This window comes from Amphiura filiformis, chromosome 1, assembly GCF_039555335.1.
Source record: "Amphiura filiformis chromosome 1, Afil_fr2py, whole genome shotgun sequence".
Taxonomy (NCBI): domain Eukaryota; kingdom Metazoa; phylum Echinodermata; class Ophiuroidea; order Amphilepidida; family Amphiuridae; genus Amphiura; species Amphiura filiformis.
Genome location: NC_092628.1, coordinates 48,469,313 through 48,486,229, shown reverse-complemented (window position 1 = coordinate 48,486,229; position 16,917 = coordinate 48,469,313). Strand labels below are relative to the sequence as shown.

Sequence of the window (16,917 nt, the reverse complement as noted above, 5' to 3'; positions counted from 1 at the left end):
TGCAGTATAATTTGAAATTGGGGCATCCATTGTGATGAATGGGGGGGCACTGAATCTTGCCTAGGTATTTAGGCAAATCACAAATCAGAGTAGGCTGTATCGGACAGAAAGAAAAAAAAAAGCTCATACGTAATTTTTCAGGCTGCGCCGAGGAATTTTTTAGTTGAAGGGGGTCCCCGGGGAAGGAGGCAGCCAAATGAAGCGTAATTCTATATGCATGGTGGGTATTAACTAGGTTCTTTACATATGTCATGCTTTTTTGTTGTATTTTACTGATTGTAAACTTCACATCAATTCAGATTTAGCTGCTACCGTGTCTTTTAATAAACAATGACGAAATAAAAAAAAAAAAGCCATGCAAGCAATCAAAGTATTATTGTGTTCAAAAGAGGGTCCAGGCCTGGGTGCCCCTTAGCCCGGGTGCCCCCAAGCGTATAGTAGATACGCCATTGTGGATAAGAAATAATATTAATGGAACAGTCCTGATGAAAATATTAAAAAATTTAATTTCATGTAATGTAATGTAATGTAATGTAATGTAATGTAATGTAATGTAATGTAATGTAATGTAATGTATGTAATGTAATGTAATGTAATGTAATGTAATGTAATATAATGTAATGTAATTATAAAATTATAAAACGCACAAATCTGTGTTATAGCGACGAAAAAAGAAAACCTATACTACTGGCGGATTGACTCTTGACGTCCGGCCAATCGGGTTGTGGTTTTTTTAAAACAATAATACATTCCCTTAAGGGGTACTACACCCATTGCATTTTTTTTTTGCATTTTTTTTGCATTTTGTGAAGAAATGAGAAAAAAAAATTGGACAAAGTAGTATGCAAAATGAAGGGGCAAATCTTCTCGTTCTATTGGTGGCATCGGTATCAATGTAGCTTACATGCTTTTACAGGTATAAGCCAAAAGGTGGTACATCACCGATGTTTTAAATTCACTTCATTTTGGAAAGATTACTATCAACGGATTTCGTTAAAATTTTGGATACATATTGCTAACGCATTAGAGAAATAATGTTGATATGTAAAATGGGAATAAGTGGTTCCTATCAACAAACGAACTGGTTAAAATGCTTCTATTTTCAATGTTAAGCTATATTTTGTATTTTTAACTAGCGACATTATTTCACTGAAACGTAATTAAGCTATAGGTAAAAAGTTTCCACAACCAAACTACAGTTATGTTGAAAAAAAATTGCATTTCTCTTCACCTATACCATCAGATTAGGTAGTTTTTCGTAAGCTTCATTTTTGTGATTTGGGTACCAAATTTACATTTGGTTTGTCCAATCCATTTCAACTAGACAATCTAAATTGTACTCACCATTTACATCCATTCCCAAGAAATGTTATTCTGTCCATCATAGCATTATATATCCAGTAAAAAGACAAACTAGACCAAATATCAAAATTGATGCCTCATTACAGCTATGTTGATATATCACATGTATTCAAAATGGATGCCTAAATTTGACCTCAACCAGGTGACATATAACCTGACCTATGATGACCTATAACCTTTTATATACCTCATATATAGATTCCTGTCATCTGATTGGTTGAAAGTGCAGTCATTGAATTAACTATGCCCACAAAATGAACTATGGACCGGTCCATGGAAATGAACTATGGACCGGTCACGTGCGTCACGATCAAACTGCGCGTTTTTCCCAGCGTAAAATGATATTACGCACGCGCTACTGTTTTCACGCGCTATAATTACGCAGAAATCGCAGATTGTAATCTGTGTGCCGTTCGCATTGAAACTATTAATTTCTCTCCCCAAAATCGATGCTTTTAACCAAACAGATGACAAGAATCTTAAGATTTGGTATATAAAACAAATGTTGACTGCTTTTTATTCGGGGCATGGTTAAAATTATAGGCCCGCGGTGATCTCAAAACCATGACTATGCCCCTCGGCTATGTCTCGGCTATACCATTAATTGAGGAAGAGATATAGCATGCCTTTCTTTCTTTCTTTCTTTCTTTCTTTCTTTCTTTCTTTCTTTCTTTCTTTCTTTCTTTCTTTCTTTCTTTCTTTCTTTCTTTCTTTCTTTCTTTCTTTCTTTCTTTCTTTCTTTCTTTCTTTCTTTCTTTCTTTCTTTCTTTCTTTCTTTCTTTCTTTCTTTCTTTCTTTCTTTCTTTCTTTCTTTCTTTCTTTCTTTCTTTCTTTCTTTCTTTCTTTCTTTCTTTCTTTCTTTCTTTCTTTCTTTCTTTCTTTCTTTCTTTCTTTCTTTCTTTCTTTCTTTCTTTCTTTCTTTCTTTCTTTCTTTCTTTCTTTCTTTCTTTCTTTCTTTCTTTCTTTCTTTCTTTCTTTCTTTCTTTCTTTCTTTCTTTCTTTCTTTCTTTCTTTCTTTCTTTCTTTCTTTCTTTCTTTCTTTCTTTCTTTCTTTCTTTCTTTCTTTCTTTCTTTCTTTCTTTCTTTCTTTCTTTCTTTTTCTTTCTTTCTTTCTTTCTTTCTTTCTTTCTTTCTTTCTTTCTTTCTTTCTTTCTTTCTTTCTTTCTTTCTTTCTTTCTTTCTTTCTTTCAAGGGAACATTTATATTGTCCATATACTAGCGTCATTACAATGAGCAATGGCCTATTCTCTTTAAATTGCAAATCTTGTGCAAAAGGTTACTATTTTCGCCTGTTTTGTCAAACGGTTGTAAATTTAATCTGCATGTTCAATGAACTATGACTTTGCTACAGAGCGCTTACCAATTGATATGTTCCTTGCTATCTTTCTTGGGGGCATGGCGTAAATTCACCCAGTCAAAACTTTTGCCCCACTTCCCTCCCCGCCAGTAAAAATAAACACACTGAGTGTCCACCTTTTGCAGCAACTTTGTTCAATCCCCACCTAAAATCACACCCCATGCCCCCTGAAAAAATATTCCTGGCGCCGCCACTGCTGGAGTTCCGTACAAAATATCGTAGTAAAGTGATATCGATATCACAGCACTCAATCTTTAAGTTCACGCTAATCGTCGCTTGGATGAATTTACAATCAGTTAAGGTTTAGTCCAAACTGAAAAATGTTTTCCAAAGCACAACTCTTCAAATGGCATTATCAGTCAGTGATGCCCTAGAAAGCGTAAAATATATCAAAATGCGGGCGAGTAACAAGTAAAAGGAGAGATTATCTGTGAGATAGTAAGAGATACCCGGTAAGATAAAAATTACACAAGTCAATTATCCCTTTGTTTATTTTAATAAACAAGCGACTTTAACAAGTTCAAAACGACATTGATTGATTGATTGATCTGTCAACAGATCAACACGATACAAATATATACATGTAGAAGAACAAATATACAGGCTGAGTCAAAAAGAAGTAAACTCTTGTTTGAAGGGCTGTAACTAGAGATCTGTAAGGAATCTGCTAAAAATGAAAATATCATTCGAAAGAGCACATGCTACACATCTAATTTAAGAAAAGAATGGTTGGAATTGCTCACAGCAAACTCAAGTTATACTCATTTGAATACAACCACCCATTTTTGTAGCTGCACACGGTTTCACTTCCCAAGTACCTATTACATTGTTTGGTAAGGCGCGATATTCAAATGCAAATAAAGTTCTGTGGCAGGTGTGGTTTCGATCAATAATTCCCTCATGTTAATGGGTTCTTTTCAATATGAATCTTACCTCATTGCACTACATTATTATGAAACGGGCCAAATGACAACATGGCACTACAATTTACCGCACGGGATCGCACGTTTCTGTCGACGAAATATCATGAAACTAAGAGTCCCACTGAAGTTCAGCGTCTTTTTCGTCTCCAGTCTCCCACAGCTAATCGGATTCCATGTAAGGGAGCAGTATATAAGAATGTGAACAAGCACAATGTGCATGGGACACTAAAAACAGACATCCGGAAGCTTCACGCAGACCACGAACTGCTAGATCATAAGTGAAGATTGCTAGAGTTAGAAATGCGTTACAGCAAGACCCAAAGATCAGCTCAAGACACAATCCTTTACCCAACATTCCCCAGTCAAGCTTCTGTCAGATCGTTCGTAAAGACTTGAATTTGTATCCATACAAACTACAGTACCGTCATGGACTTCATCCTGGGGACGCCGTTTGTAATTAATTAAAAGCAAAAGTTGTCAATTCAACAATAAATCCTGGTAGTACTTTGTTGATTCAAAATGGGTGGTTGTATTCAAATGAGTATAACTTTAGTTTGCTGTGCGCAATTACAACAATTCCTCTTTTTATTTAGACGTGTAGAGTTTGCTCTTTCCAATGATATTTTCATTTTCAGCAGATTCTTTACATATCTCTAGTTACAGCCCTTCAAACAAGAGTTTACTTCTTTTTGACTCAGCCTGTATATATTATAAAAATATATATATATATATATACATATAATAGTGTGAGAGGTTTGGTCTGGGCTTTTTTACGACTCGGTTCATCCATTCGTGAAATATTATATAGGCGTAAGAAATTGGAATAGACGACAATGTAGCAAGTGTAACATGAAATTTTAATCAATCCAAGCTTTTGCCCGCAGGGCTTCATCAAGGATATTGGCAAACTGTTAAATGAAAAAACAGAGAGAAAATACATAAGTACCAAGCAATAAATCCATATATTACAAGAAAAAATTATAAAATCAAAAACCTGAGCAGACCAGAAACAATGTGTATGCACGAAGATTATACAGAAAAAGGGATTATATTACATACTGTTGATGGCAAAAATTAGCAAAATTATGATGCTATGGTGCCTGTATGGAGCTAACAATGCAAAGTAATGCATCCCTTCTCTCGGTAAGTTAATGTTTTGCTTGGGTTTTTATACATTCCCATATTCTTTCTGCTTTTTAATTTTTTTAATTTTTTTAAAGTTTTGTGTTCTTTTTTATATTGCTCAATTGAGCTCTGATGGCTTGTGGTGACCTATGTAGGCCGTCCTCAATTGCTTGATTTATCTTCGCCTCTTTAATTGTTCTTCCTCGTACGACATCTTGTTGGAAGTATTTTGAAAGGATTTTACACTCTGCTTCCGTCCAAGCTCGCTTTGTGCCTGGAGAGATAAATTAGAGTTGAAATGTGATGTTTAGTACGGTTGCTAGTAAATGGGGCAAAATTACAGACTAGGAACTGCCATTAACCATTTTGTATTCCAAAACGTGCCAAGTCCATAAAAGTAGTTTTGATACAGCAATGTGTACTCAGTGGATTTAATTAATTTTGGGTGTGGAGAGAGATTGCTAGTTGTTACTAGGAACAAAAATAATGCCATTTGAAGAAAAAAATCCAAATTAAATTACTATTGTCTTTATTTCCCATATTGTTTGGACAAAATTATTTTGCCCCTTCTCCAGAATACCACTTTATGGTTACTTTTGTTTTTTTAATGAGAACATGTTTGTCGATAGAGGTCATCAAACTATTGCAAAATCAACAAGAATATTTTTAAAATTATTTCCTTCAAAAACTATGGCAATGTACTGATTTTCCTTAAAATCACAATTTTGTTGATTTTGCAACATTTGTTGATAATTCACCAATTTCAGAATTGTTGGCTATTGTATTAAAATAGAGCCTCCATACTGGCCATTGATGGTTTGAAATTGCAATGAGTGTCTTGTCCCCAAATCAAGAAAGAAAAATAATTGAAATGTTTATTTTTGGGCCAAAACAACTATTCAATTTGGATTTCCGAAGATTTCCGAACATTTCGGAATATCTCGGAAAAGAAACGGTATGAATTTCAAATAACCACTAAAATATTTTTACATGTAGGATCACAATATTTTAAAAACTCAATTTTGGTTGATGATGGACTTAGCACGTTTTGGAATCAAGCTCTTCTAATACATAGGAATAATTCCAAAGTTGATAAATGGTGTAATTGTAATTTCATTGCTGGTAAATCATCGCTTTCAGATCCCTTCAAAAGTAACTGTAGTGCACATCCATTGTAGTTGCTCTGCAATTTGAGTGGGCATGTTTTGAAGACCAATCATAGTTCTTCCCCCAAGAAATTACTTTGTTACAAATTGAAAAAATAAAAACCTGGTGGTATTGTGACACTTTGCTGATGCATTGTGGAATAGAAAAGGGGGAAAATTGAATCCTCACTTTAAGAAGGGCCCAACTCCAACAAAACTGAATATTTTGTTTAGAGTTACTGTCAGTTACAAAGGAAATTGGGCCTTTCTTTCCTTGGTAAAGTCCGATTACACACAAGGAAACTGCTTGTGATAGGAATAATATCATTGGTCTAACTCAATTTAGGTAAACAATTGGAGTTGGGCCCTTTAAGTGAGGTATTTAATTGCTTTGTCCCCTTTCAATCCCACAATGCTTCTGAAAAGGATAATGGATCAACAAAGCATAGGTTTTGAGTTTACAATATTTACCTTTGGTAGGCGTTTTTCCATCTGAAAATTACAAAAAATACAAATCTCTATATTAATAATGGGCAGCTGGGTTGTCAGTCTTCTCAGAAGCACCAAGTCGGCCAGTGGGTGGGTGGGGCTTGGTCCATCTTTTCGGGTTTTGTTCTTTTATTGCAAGTTTGTAGGTCAGAAACTCTGCCCCCACTCTTAGGCACTAATCAGACAACACTGTTTTACAGTTGATTTCAGTTTGGCTAGGTTTCTTCCTTTCCATCTTTTTTAGTGATGGTAGTATAAGGTGTTCAGATTGAATTCATTGGGCGTTAAGGCAGCTGTGTACTCTCAGACATGCATGTAGTAAAAGTGCCATAACTTTGTAATTATTCACGCAAGACATATAAAAGTATACATTTTTATAAAGGCAATACATCAATGAATCTTAATATAAATACAGATTTGGTGTAAAAACAACAATTATGGTCCATCTTTTCGGGTTTTGTTCTTTTATTGCAAGTTTGTAGGTCAGAAACTCTGCCCCCACTCTTAGGCACTAATCAGACAACACTGTTTTACAGTTGATTTCAGTTTGGCTAGGTTTCTTCCTTTCCATCTTTTTTAGTGATGGTAGTATAAGGTGTTCAGATTGAATTCATTGGGCGTTAAGGCAGCTGTGTACTCTCAGACATGCATGTAGTAAAAGTGCCATAACTTTGTAATTATTCACGCAAGACATATAAAAGTATACATTTTTATAAAGGCAATACATCAATGAATCTTAATATAAATACAGATTTGGTGTAAAACAACAATTATGAAGAAAATCACAAAAAGTGAGTTTTTGGCAATTTTTGTTCGGTACATCATAACAAAAAACCACTCTTTCCAAAAATTTTTGTTTTGTTTTTTTCTTAATCTTGAGACACCATTCCAAAAACGGTTTTTTTAGTTTTTTGATATTGGCCTTATTTTTTGAGATATTGACCATATAAGGCATCAAAATGAACTTTTAAAATTCACAAACGCCTATTTGCACAAAATGATGCCTAAAATCGGAAATAGACCAAAATATTAAAAAATGAGAAAACCGTTTCTTAAGTCGGGCATCATTTTTATGATGAGCATAATTGCTTACCTATAGATACTGTATTTATTGAGTTATCGTGTACCTAAATCGTCATTTTACCGAGAAAATGAACATTGAAATAAGGGCCGTTGAAGTTTAAAGTGGTCACATTTTGCACTTTGATCGAAGCTCACAGGAGAATGCGGCAGTTCTCGTTTTTCTACCTTACATTACGTGAACATCAGGTAAATCCACAGCCCCTTCAGAAGTTTGGGCGAAATCTATTCATATCTTGATGTTTAAATCGGGGGAAAGAACTTGAAAAAATTCACTTTTTATCAGCTAAAACGGAGCCATTTGACCGCTAGGTTTTTATGAAATCAGTGCTTCCGTGGCGCTTCCATAAGATGCGCCGCGCATACAGATAAGCGTTGCGTATGCGTAGCGTATCTGTGCGTTAACATATTGCGCGTCTACTAAACGCGATGCGTTGGTGCGCGCGTATACCCGATGGTACAACAAAGATTTTCTTTCCTTTTAAATTGCGGAAACGAGTGAAATAGTGAAATAAAATCCATAAAATAGAGCAGTTGGAGTTAACAAATCTGGATTTTCTTTCCTTGTATTTATAAAAAACATAACAAAGTAAATACATTTCAAAAAAGCTCAATTTCGCGAAAGAAACAATGTCTAGAGTACACAGCCGCGTTAAGGGGAGACAATTTATGCAGGAAGGGACAGCATGTTTACTTTAGCTGGTCTAGAAAATCCATTAACCAGTTACAGAATTATGAAGAAAATAACAATTCTTGGAGGCTATGTAAGAAGTGTTTATATTTAACTTTTATGAGTGTTGCATTTCACAGAAATCAATACAAATTTGTGAAAGTTGAAAATATAATACATTCAAACGATCGATTGCGTTCGCGAGCCGCGAGTCAATTATTTGTCCTTATATATCACACTTGCATAACCTTTAACCTGCCCATATCAACCTCACCACACTGTATTTTACTCTCTTAAACCACTTAACTCATCCACACCTCTTAAGCCCACTTGCATCATCGTACACGAAATAATAAATAAATAAGTACAGAATTGCACCCCCTACAATGTATCGTATTTGGAGGACTAAGCTACACTACACTACCTACTTAATGACCTTTGACCTCAATGCTTGTGTGTAAGCAGGTGGTGTATGACGTGCAGTCCCTAAATTCAGTAAATTTTCATCGTCAACCGTGTAATTGAATGGGATTATTTTGAAATTTTAAAACGCTGAAATATCACAAACAAATAGACCTATGTTGATAAATAATATAAATACAAGCTAAAACCGTTGGGGTTCGATAATGAACCCCACAAAACTAACCGAGTATATGGAAAATGCCATACGGCCAGGCGGTTTCACGAGTTGCCGGCTCGATCATGTCATCCGCCGCCTGTGTGTAAGTGGCGCTACTGTAGGCTACTCTACTGTCTAATTTGTACTTAGCATTTTTAACGTTTGTTACCCACTAACCCACCCACCCACGGAGAGACATAACTTGTTGAGCCGCTAAGTCGCAGCTAAAAAGACAAGGGCAGTGAAGTGATTTTTTTTATAAATTCACACTCGCAAAGAAATAGTTCTCTTGTACTTAAAATGGGTTATTTCTGGAATGCTTGCGAGTAAGTCAGTATAGGCTTTTGGGCGGGATCTCAACATACGCAAAAATATTGATAGGTGGTGGAAAATAGTAAAAAAATGGAATATGGAATCATGACCTGGAAATTTCTAATGTTACTGTCCTGGAAAGATCTGCATTGTTTTTGGAAATATAAAAATACTGTTATCAGGCAAAATGGGATACTTGGAATATGAAAATTTTAAATGTAGCTATGAGAGGATCTAGCATTTTTTTGAGAGGGGGGAGTATAATTACTATTGACCAAATGGGCATTACTTCACAATTAAAACTTTGGCAGGGCTGGAATGTTTTCTTTCCCAGGAAGTCAAATACTTGTACTAGTTTACATGCATAATTGCATATAAATACCTGGGACAAAACCGGCCTAGTGTGAATACGCCCTTGGGTAAAAACTTACCTTGGCCCTCTTTGTGTCTCGGTCTCTTTTTCTCATGCTGTACCACTCTGGGAAGATCTGCATGGTTTTTGAAAATATAAAAATACAATATTATCAGGCCCAATTGGGATAATTGGAATATGAACTAGAAGCCACAGCAGTATTTGAGCAGATACGAATAGTATGCCAATGCAGAATTGACCATTGTCACACCTGGATTATAATTAACCAACCCGAGTTCTACCCCAATGGTGTCATTTTCAATGTCAAGTTTGTGTACTTCAGCAAAAATGAAATCGGCACACTCCAAGATCACTTGTCACGTTGCTGGTAGCTTGCTGTGTAGACTCTTGTTTTCGAGAGCGTTTGGGATCTTGCGAGTCCAAAATATATATAGGTCCATGCCCTACATCCATGATTAGCCGGTCACAGTTCTATTATTGTCTATTCTTGCAACTTTGTGGCAATTTGGTATTTTTTGTTACAGGCCCTGCCATTTAATTTCTCAGATGATATTACAAACATAATGAACATTGATAATCGATGGTGCAAGATGCAGGAGTAAACTAGGGCAGCATGTCACAAGAATTATTCCTGGTAAATTTCAGCTCAATCAGAGCTTTGTAGATTTGACCTTTGACCCCTATAACGTGACCCCGGGTCACGGATGTGGTCAACTGTACTTACATTGTGCTTAGGATGTCACAAGGATTAATCCTGGTGAATTTCAGTTGAATCGGAACTTGTTTCTATATTTGACCTCTTTTTGAATCCTAAAACGTGACCCCTGGTTAACAAATGGGGTCAACTGTACTTTTAATTGTGCTTAGGATATCACAAGGATTGTTCAGCTCAATCGAAACTTGTTTGTACATATGACCTCCAGTGACCTTGACCTTTGGACCTAACACTCATTGTGTCTCATCCTTGGGTTAAGGGCTATACTTGTACAAAGTAGGATTCCAGTGGCTTTTGTAGTTCTTGTGTTATATGATGGCGTGAGGAAAAGGAGAAGGATCTACAAAACAAACACAACTATGCCAAGCATTGCATGCATTGGCATAGTAATACTATACCAAGCATTGCATGCATTGGCATAGTAAATCATGGCCAGTCATATTAAAATTGAGCTATGAGAGGATAGTGATCAATCTAAAACATGTCCTAACTCTGTATCATACCCAGTGTTGTACAAAAGTCACATATTTCAAAAGCGTGCCCATGGCAAAATAACAATGCAATAAAGTTTCCCTCTGCTCTGACTTTTTTCCACAGTGCTTGAACACGTACCTGTTACTGTCCACTTGCTGGTGGCAAAGGCATGTTTGTTGGCAGGGCTGGAATGCTTTCTGTCTTTCATCTTCTTCTTTAAGGGAAGATCCAGAAGGTCTATTCAAAATATTTAAAAAAACCCAATATGATTAGAAATATAAGGTGGGTGCATTATTTCACAAATAAACATTGTACGCACACGTAAAAGCTGTGTCGTTTACTCTGTACTTCAGAGTAGACAGACTGTAAGGGCGTGTTCACACTGAGACTAATAGCGTATAGACTGTAGGTAAAAACTTACCTCCATTCATGTTTTCCCTTTGGCACTCTTCCTTCGTTCTCTTCTTCTTCTTCTTCTCTACCACTTTTTGAAGATCTGCATGGTTTTTGAAAATTTAAAAATACAATATTATCATGCACAATTGGGATAATTTGAATATAATAAAATTAATGAAGAAAGAACGAGTTTTCAGTTAAATAAATGAATTCATAAATTAAATTAATTAATCAATTAATTCGTCATCCAGGGTCAAAGGTCATCAATCGGAGGTTATCCGGGGTCAAAGGTCATATGGGGGTCAATGGAGTAAAACGGTATCACTATCATGCTGCAACTATGATTATACCAGTTTGCTAGGGTTGCATTATACATTAACCCTTTTAAATGAAGATAGAAAGAGTAGTCAGTGAAATAATGAATCAATGTCATCCAAAGTCAAACGTCATCTACAGAGGTCATCCGGGGTCGGGTCATGTGAGGTCAACAGGATGAAACAGTGTCGCTATCATGCTGCTGCTCCTCTGGACTTAAACTGGGTAAAATTAATAATATTATTATTAATAAATTTTGATTTAAATAATGTTAATTAATTGATTTTAATTAATTAATCAATCAATTATTTATTTATTTTTATATGTCGACTAATAAAAGGCAATGAGGATACATGTACTATATTTGGTTCCTGATTCTTAAGTCTGTTTCCATGTCCACAACGCATCCAATCTCCTCTCTGTACCAGACACATCCTTTTTTAAAGGGATTTTTATTTCCACAGTGCTTGAACACTTACCTTTTACTGTCCACTTGCTGGTGACAAAGGCATGTTTGTTGGCAGGGCTGGAATGCTTTCTATCTCTCATCTTCTTCTTTAAGGGAAGATCTGGATCCAGAAGGTTTATTGAAAATATTTAAAAAAATCAATATGATCAGAAGAAATTTACCTATGGTGGGTGCATTATTTTACAAATAAAACTTTGGATGAATTGGAATGTTTCTTTCCCAGGAAGTCAATTTAGGCAAGCCAAATTTCTGACAATTTACTTTAAATTGGGAGTCATGGAGATTTCCTAGGCAAATTGACCCTAGATGACCATTGACCTATCGCCATTGACCTATCATATTTTTGAAAATATGAAAATACAATATTATCAGGCCCAATCATGGCCTAACCTTTTAAATTTAGCTATGAGAGGATAGAGATTTTTAGGACTGTTTCAAATCATGATATGAACCACTGATTAGCCCACACGATCACACATGAATTAAAACCTTTGAGAGCCCAAATCTCAGTCAACTTGATGTCGTACATGACAATGTTCAACATGCTGTAACTTTTGATAGTAATAATTTTTCCATCAAAATGTGCAGGAAATAGGGTTTATTGCAAAGAATTATAATTCTTAATTTTGGTTCTCCCCTCACAGAGCCACATTTAGTGGCGCTGGGTCACATTTATGCAATATTTCACACAGACGTTGGCTTTTTGAAGTCATAGAGCATCCTAGCCCAAAATGAAATAAACTTACCCCTTTCTACAGATTGTTGTGTAAAATATATATATAGGTCCATGCCCTACATCCATGATTAGCTGGCCACAGTTCTATGTATATTCTTGCAACTTTGTGGCAATTTGGTACTTTTAATGTTGTTACAGATGATATTATAAACACTTATAAACTTACCTCCATTTATGTTTAACCTTGGGCCCTCTTCGTTTTTCTGCCTCTTCTTCCTCTTCTTCTCGTGCATGTTCTCTACAGAATCCGCTGGCATATCTATAGAATCCTCTTGTGTATCTGCATAGTATTTGAAAATAAACCAGGGATGGTGAACAATGGGATAGGTGAGTGAAATCTCGCGATCTTGATGACATAATAATCGAGTTTTGCAACCAGGTACTGCTGGAAGGGAAGAAACCAGATCAGTGGTCCCTACTTAATATCATCCCAATACCAAAGTCTGGTGACCTCAGCAAAGGGGGAAACTACCGGGGCATCAGCCTAAGCTCTTTTGAAGTCATAGAGCATCGTAGCCAAAAATGAAATAAACTTAACCTATTTCTCCAGAATGCTCTGGTAGTAGATGATGCTCAGCGCTGTTCTGTAAATGGTTGTGTATCTGCATAGTATTTGAAAATAAACCAGGGATGGTGAACAATGGGATAGGCGAGCGAAATCTCGCGAGAATTCGAATGATGTAGTCTTAGTCTAGACAATAGGCGCCATATTGCAGAAGGGTTAGAGTTCATAGAGGAAACGTTAAAGGTTAATAGATTTAGGTCACCCAGGCACTATCACTAATGTGATTCACGAGTTGTAATACCGGTAGGTAAAAACATTGATAATGTATATTCTTGCAACTTTGTGGCAATTTGGTATTTTTAATGTTGTTACAGATGATATTATAAACACTTATAAACTTACCTCCATTTATGTTTAACCTTGGGCCCTCTTCGTTTTTCTGTCTCTTCTTCTTCTCGTGCATGTTCTCTACGGAATCCGCTGGCATATCTATATAATCCTCTTGTGTATCTGCATAGTATTTGAAAATAAACCAGGGATGGTGAACAATGGGATAGGCGAGTGAAATCTCGCGAGAAATCGAATTATGTAGTCTTAGTCTAGTCAATAAAGGTTAGTAGATTTAGGTCACCCAGGCACTATCACTAATGTGATTCACGAGTTGTAATACCGGTAGGTAAAAACATTGATTTCTTAAAATTCTCTCGATTTCCAATTACTAAATATAAGTATATACTTAAACCATTATTTCGTGAATCTATCCAATATGACGGTAATTTTTGAAACATCTATGAATCACTTGAACATCTTCATGATTTACGTACACTATGTATGTCAATTATTTTTTGCGCATGGTCAAAGGTGCTCTTACACAAGCAACGATCATGCGTTAATAATTACAAAATGGCGAAAATTATGTATCCTAGGTCGAACAATAGCATGACCTGGGTTCCCGACATTGCCCCTATGAACTCTCACCCTCCTGAATAAACTTACCCATTTGTGCATCGGACAGTATTGGTAGATCGCCTATACCTATGTGGCTAAGAGGTCTATTTCTCCCGTTCCCTACCAGGCCAGCCTCCCTTGCCATCAGTATTCTAGCGACCTGGTTAAAAAACATTGCAAACTTCATTATTTGGAAAACCTTGAACCATAACACTTTTACATACTTCAGCTGAAATCGGCAAACGTGGTGATGAATATTGACCATGAAAGTTGTTACCAAATGTTTGAGGGTTTGTGAGGTTAAAGATTATGCTGTATTGAATTAGATTGAATACAACATAAGGGCAGTGGCGTAGCTAGGGGTGGGCAGGGTGGGCGACTCGGCCACCCTGGACAAATCTGGGGGAAATTTTGGAGGGACAAGAGAAAAAAAGAGGAAGGAAAGAAAAAAGAAAAGAAGGGAAAAGGAAAGAAGGGAAAAAGAAACAAGGGAAAAGGAGAGAAAAGGGCGAAAGAAATGGTCAAGAGGGAAGGAAAGGCAACAGAGAGGAAACAAGAATAAATAACAAAAAGGGAAGCCTAGGAGGGGTGGGGGAAGGAATAGGGAAAGGGGAATAAAAGAGGTAAAGAAAACAACTTGCATGTTTATTGTAGGGAAGCAATTCATTAGCAAGGGGAAAGAGTGAAAGAAAGGGGAAGAATATGAAGAAGAAAGAAAGGAATGAAAGGAAATTGAAGGAAGGGCACGGGAAGTGATTTGAGGGGGAAGTAATTTAAGTGAGTGTAATGGAAGGGGGAAGGAATGAGAGAAAGGGGATGAAATTGAAGAATATGAAGACTGAAAAAGAAGGAAGGGGAACTTTACGGAAGAGATGGGGTAGTAATTTAGGGGGAAGTAATTTAATGGAAGGGGGAGGAATGGGAAAGGGGAAATTGAAATATATGAAGAAGGAAAGATAAAGAAGGGGAACTTAAGGAAGAGAAGGGGAAGTAATTTAGGGGAAGTAATTTAATGGAAGGGGGAAAGGAATGAGAGAAAGGGGCAGAAATTAAAGAATATGAAGAAGGAAAGAGAAGGAAGGGAAGAAGGGGGAAATAAGTGAATGTAATGGAAATGGGAAGGAATGAGAGACAGAAAGTGAAAGGAAGCCTGGAAAGGCAAGATTCTGCACATTAGTTCTGGGCGATTGGATTTCATTTAGAATAATAAATTAAAGAAGCATGTAATCTTACCTTGGTTCTCATAAGTGTTGACGAGTTTAATTGATAATGTGCCCGGTGAGTAGCTAGGCCGTGCGACTGCCCCATGTGTTTGCATAGGCTAAGTAGGTCTGGCTTTTCCAAGTGCATGACCTGATGGAAAAAAGTACATTGTTTATATAGCTTTTTTTTTTCTTTATCACATACTTTTAACATCATACGATGGTTTTGGACTGTACAGCATGGCAAAGCTTCCAAAAATGATTGACTAGCTACTGCCTTGCCCTTTAAGACTTTCATTCATGTGGATCAACAATTAAATTTCCTGATAATACAGCTGTAATAGATAATATTGTCATCTACAATTAAACCCTTAAACCCGACTGCAATTAATTGTCACTAAAGCCATCGGCTCACAGGTCTACTGATTTTAGACAATGTTTCCATAGTGTCCAACCCAGTTCACACCCCATAGACTCGCACAGCAAAGGGTAAATCAAGTTTCAAGAATCTGAAATAACAAGTATGGATGTCTCTTGTTTATTAACCCTAACCTCACTAGGACTCACTATAAAAAGTGATGAAAATGCCCTAAGTCCGAATACGTCATCACAGTGAGTGTCAGATGGGCACGAAATCGCTGCCCGGGCGGCGATACCCTAGTGGCATGGTATAGGAGTACCAGTGGTTGGTGTGCGAGAGGTCCCTGGTTCGAACCCCGCTAAGAACCCCCTTTTTTTTCATGACGTATTCAGGGTTAGGTTAATCCATTTGGTCAAGTTTCTATGGGAACACAAAATTAATAGCACAAAATTAATAGCACAAAATCAACTTCAAAACATTGGTTCAAGCGGAAAATGTTGCAAATATATCATTGATAATTATTTTGTAGCTAATCTGTTCAGAAAGTCACAAACATAAAGCGAGGATGGCGATACAATTTCAATGAAAGCCAGAAGGAGTGAATACCAACTAACATCAATCATCTGGCTGTTTGCATTTGCAATAAACCACAATTGACCGAATATCTTTCATCCATTGTTCAAAATTTCTGATTGAAAATGTTTGTGGATACCTTTCTTTGTTACTCACTGTATGTACTTTCTGTGTTTCACTTGATTTGATCCAAACTGGGATATTGATAATTGACTTACCTGTCCATATACAGCCATATACTGGCGGCACTTTGAAGATCTTATCCTTTCCGGGTGTTCAAGTCCCGTACAAGCATTGGTCACTTCGACCATAGCCTCAGTACCAGATATTGGAGAGTTTGTCGAATTGGGGCGATCAAACATATATATACTTTTATCATTTCTTCGCTGAGACTTCAATATCTTATCCATCGCTTTCTTGGCTATGGGTGGCATTAGAATATAGACTTGGTGGTTGGAGTTGTGGGTGGATTTTCCTACTTACTATGACCATGTCCACGCTGTGAAAAAGAAAAAAAACCGATTGGAATAGATACTATGGAAATAATGCATAATGAACTTCCATTGCACACATGGAAGGAAGTCGTGAAAAGACTGACCAGTGTGATAAGTAGGCCAGATTTCGTCAACAAGTCCTTAAAAACAGTCATGAATTTTATTAATAGGGACAGAAGGAATGAGAGACAGAAAGTGAAAGGAAGCCTGGAAAGGCATTAGTGAAAGGCCAGTGAAAGTAGATACAAAGGCCCAAAACCCATGAGCTTCCGGG

The 16,917-nt window shown here is 36.6% G+C and overlaps 1 long non-coding RNA gene across 1 annotated transcript; it reads right to left on the bottom strand.

Moving 5' to 3' along the window:
- Window positions 1-4,686: 4,686 nt before the first annotated feature.
- Window positions 4,687-9,572, bottom strand: LOC140148142 (uncharacterized). Its single transcript, XR_011858449.1, has 3 exons — window positions 9,514-9,572; window positions 6,384-6,404; window positions 4,687-5,041 (listed from the first exon to the last, which is right to left on the bottom strand). It is a non-coding gene; the product is annotated as an uncharacterized lncRNA (long non-coding RNA).
- Window positions 9,573-16,917: the final 7,345 nt, after the last annotated feature.